Below are 4701 nucleotides of genomic sequence, written 5' to 3' on the forward strand. Positions count from 1 at the left end.
TCCAAGTCAGTTTAATCACTGTTATATATTAATGCGCTGCTTTAATTGATGCACACACACACAAAGAGAGAGAGAGGAACACAGAAACTTCTTGTCAGCGCTGCCCTGCAACTTTTATTAATAAAATAGCTTACATATTGGATCACTTATGTTCCTCAGCAACAAGGTGGTAAAATCGTTGATTTTTAAGTTACTAAACACAGCTTCATGCACACACACAACTGTCATCTCTCTTTCTCTCTCTCTCTCTCTCTCTCTCTTGAGCGATTAATCGATCAATAATTAATTCAAATAAATGCTATAATTCATTCAAATAAATGTGGTCTTACCGCACTGTTTCATCTCTGTGTCTAGAGCTAACGAGCCATAACTGACCGTCAAATATTGAGCTGCAAACATCATTAACCGGTTTAACTTGTCAATACTGGCAAATGGCCATGGTATAAGCGGCATAATGCACGGCTAGCTGTGCATTAAACAATTTAAATGCACTCCGCGGAGGCAACCGCTGAAAAAAAACCCGACTAAAACCAGCCTAAGCTGGTTGCCTGGTCTTAGCTGGTTTAAGCTGGTCTCCCAGCCTGACCAGCTAAAGAAGTGGCCAAAACCCCCTAAAACCAGCCTGCTGACCAGCTAACACCAGCCAACCTGCTTAGGTTTTTGGCCTCCACATTGTGCATTAAAATCGTTTAATGCAGAGCTAACCGTGCATTATCCCTTACTTATGTTTCATTCTTGGTGTGAACGGGCCTATGCTCCACCCGCTCATGGGGTTCAAAAGAAAGCTTAAGAAGATCCAAGACGCTCTTATTTACCTCCAGAATTCGTGGCCTGAATGTGGCTCTATCTCTCACCTCATTCAGAATGAATGACAGATCCGTGTAAATACTCGTTCAAGGTCTGCGCCCCACACGCAACCTACACAGCATGTGTCCTGGAGCACAGCAGCAGCGCTTTGAAAAAGACTTGCTCGGGTTTCACAAAGAAAAAAGGATTTCTGTCATTTGTCTAGCTGTGGCCAGAATGAAATCACCTCCAGCTGAATATTTGAGGCTGCAATCCAATATCAGATGATGAACTTATGAGCAGTATCTTTTACTCTCAGAGCTACCATGATTGGGAGACAAAATAAAATGTAAAATAAATTGTTCACCCATAATGTAAATTAATTATTTTATATTAGTTATATATTATAGTTTTTTATATATAACCACTTTTTCCCCAAAAACCTTTTTTTTTTCTGTAGAACCAAAAATGAAAATTTTTATGATGAACAGGCCGAAATAACTGATATAAATAATTTACTTAACTACTAGCATAGTTACAGTTCAACGAATCGTTTTTACGAGCCTTATGCCCCAGTAAAATATTTTACCGATAAATCTTGTCTGATGGTGGAAATTAGGCTAAAGACATGAGAATCATTTTCTCTGATCATATATCATGCAATCATGTCATGTGTTTTTTTATCAGCTGTTTAGCATCAGAATTAGCGATGCCAGATCGTGAATGAATCACTATTTTGATCTAATCGGTTAAATGGGTTTGCAAGAAGTTCTGAACTGGTTTGCGATTCAGTTTGATTCATTCGAACAGTTCACTCACTGAATCGTTTGCTGCGGTTTCTCACAGTCATGATTCGCTGGATGAGGTGGATATTTACCTACGATGTACTGCAGGAAACAAAACTTTCATCAGCTTGTGAACCCTGTACTGCTGAATCTGAATCTGCAGTCCAGTACTGATGAAAGGCTGGAAACATCAGTCTCTAAATGCCTTGCCCGTTCTTATGTCCCTCAGACACACTCGGCACACATTGTTCATGCTTTCCAGAGTTAATATGATCACTTTCCACTAAGAAGACAATTACATTGGTGTAATCAATCCTCACGACTTCATATTGAGTTGGTGAGATTTTAGTTATGAGATGGGCTGGATAATGGCCTCATCTGATCTGAGGGATAAAATGAAGCTATATAGTTCATGCATAAATGTCGAAATTGGACTGAAAAGGCGCGATGGCCGGGTTACGCCCAATGGAAACGCGATCGTCGGTGGCATGATCTGGCTGCGTTCATTCGGCCGGTTTGATGATTAGAATGTTATCAGTGTCATTAGACGTCTTGGAAATGGCAGAAATAATGACTAGAGTGACTGATTTAGTGCACCATGGGAAACTGTTCAGCCCCAGAAGGCATAATTGAAGCTTAGCAAGCATCAATCATAGCGATTGTAGAAGGCGCCGGAGGAAAGATTAATGTCATCTCAGCCTGGGGAATAACAATTTGCCACGTCTAATGCAAAAACAATGAATTAATTTTTTTTTTAGGAGCACTCCAAATTAAAAAATTGTGTGTGTGTGTGTGTGTGTGTATATATACTCCTAAGACTCCTAAAGTGATTTACAGGGGCCTTTTTTTTTACCTTTGTAATGGCATTGTTCTAACTTTATTAAAAGTGTCAAATTGAAAATGTATGTTTATAAGCTTTTTCATAATTTCTAATTAAGACAAAAGAATAAGAACAAGCAGAATAAGAAGAACAAGTTACCAATCAGATTTAATTTACGCTACAGATCTGCACAGAAGAACACAAAAGTGGCATGAAGGCATATTTACAGACATTTAATGAGGTTCAGATGTGGCATGAGTGCAATTAAATTCATGTTTTTAATCATGTCTGCTTGGAGATGCGCAGCGGCTCAGCTGTGACTTTGCTTGAAACTATTTTCGTTGATGAAATAGAGTAAAATCAGGCAATAGTGTTGTAGTCAGACAATTCTGATTAACACTGGAATCAACAAATATGCGATACATTACTTAACGCTGCGAAAACTCCTAAAGAGAAACCTTTGAAGCAGATATGCTGATCGGGTCAGTCGCACTGCTGCTCTTAAATATTCTTTCATAATCGCACGCAGTAGTTTTCGGTCGCACTGTAGAGCCCTGCTAGTTTGTGCTTCTGATTGTGGCTTTGTCTAACTATCTCACATGCATCCTAAGAATATGCTAATTTACACATGAGCCTATCGAGATCATCTAACTGCCTTTAGATTACAAGCTGATGAAATAATAACAGTTGTGCAGCATTTAATTTGATTGTAGATTGATTCAGATGTTCTCAGCGCCGTCTGATTTGATTTGCTGTGCCATTTCTGATACGTACGAGCTGAGACTTTGAAGTAAAACCGAATGAAATATCTTGCATTTGTTCATTCTGAATTTTAAGGTGAAGTGTGTCAATTTTTGCATGCATATATATATACAGTACGTTCTCGTAACCCACTGTATTATTAGCAAACCATCTGCAGGTTTATTTGAAGACCGAAAAAGTGAATATAAGGTGCTCGACACAGTATAAAACAGTTTATGAGGTGCGAAAAGGTTTTATTGGAAATGTTTTCAACAGCCAAGGAAGAACAAGAGGGCAAGTCGAGTTCAACAGGGGTGTTTGAGGAATTTCTCAGTAGGCCGATACTCTACGACTAGAGAAATGTTTTGAAGTCTGCGTTTCTAAGCAACGTTTGGTGATCTTTATGTTGTCCAACAATTTTAAGTGGTCATTCTTGGTTTGTTTTAATGCTTGAAGAGTTGAAGTTGCATACGCCGTAAGATTGTGATGCATTACAGACAGATCCTAAAGGGAAGTGAGCACTTCATGAGATAATGCATATAGGTCAACATTTCCTCTAAGAGCTACTCCAGTTTTCCTGTTTATTTGACCATTTTGATGCTGTGCATTTTACAAACCCATAAGCATATTTGTATGTTTTATAAAGTCAACTGTGTGAACTATTATGCAATATGCAAAGTCCACCAGTTTGGTTTCATGTGCAGAAGTGACGGAATTCAGTCTCTTTTAAATCTCTACACAACAGGAAATCAGATTCCGAATGGAATTCTTGAAGGTCGTCATCTTAAATACTGGATTAAAGGTCACAGCATTGATGACATCGGATGAACAGGACGTGAGGCCTAAAATATCCTTTTCCAGGCATTGTGCTTGACAGCTTTTACTTTGAATTAAAGCATGTGTGGAAGGATGTACCTTTAACCACCAATACACATTCGAGACGCTCAGACGAGGACTGACCGGTAGCCGCTATTGTGTCTTCTACGATTTTCCCTGCTGAATTGATATTGTCTGTCCTAACTAACCTCTCTGAACTTTATTAGGTGGATCATTCAGGCTAATGTGCTTTTATTACATCTCTTTTGTGGCTGGTATCTCGTTCCTGGATGTACCATTGATTCGATGTCCAAGGTATAAAATGGCAAGACTCGAATCTGATGAGAAACGGTGCATTTTATGATCTTAGCATGTTCTTTTAGAATGTAATATGGAGCTGTGGAGGAACATATCAAATTGTCTCTGTTAATCTGTTTTATAGCTGTAATTAAATACTAATATTTAATAAAAAGGGGGTTTGGCTGCTGCCGGTGCCAGTTAATTTTACCCAAGTTTCGAGGCTTATTTCTTCCAATAATGAAGCAATCCATTCTGATGTTCCTGTTCAAACTGTACCAGGGACGAGTTGGACTAGATTTTTTTGCGCAATTCAAAAATTTAAACATGCAGGCCAATATGATTTTAATATATATATTTTTTATTTAATTAAATGTTTAAAATATTTATTTTTTTTATTAATTTTTTTTATGTCATTAGGGTTAATGTTTATTATTTTATTTTTTATTTTATTTT

The sequence above is a fragment of the Sinocyclocheilus rhinocerous genome, unplaced genomic scaffold (genome assembly GCF_001515625.1).
Source record: "Sinocyclocheilus rhinocerous isolate Xijiao unplaced genomic scaffold, SAMN03320098_v1.1 scaffold2966, whole genome shotgun sequence".
In the NCBI taxonomy this organism is placed as follows: domain Eukaryota; kingdom Metazoa; phylum Chordata; class Actinopteri; order Cypriniformes; family Cyprinidae; genus Sinocyclocheilus; species Sinocyclocheilus rhinocerous.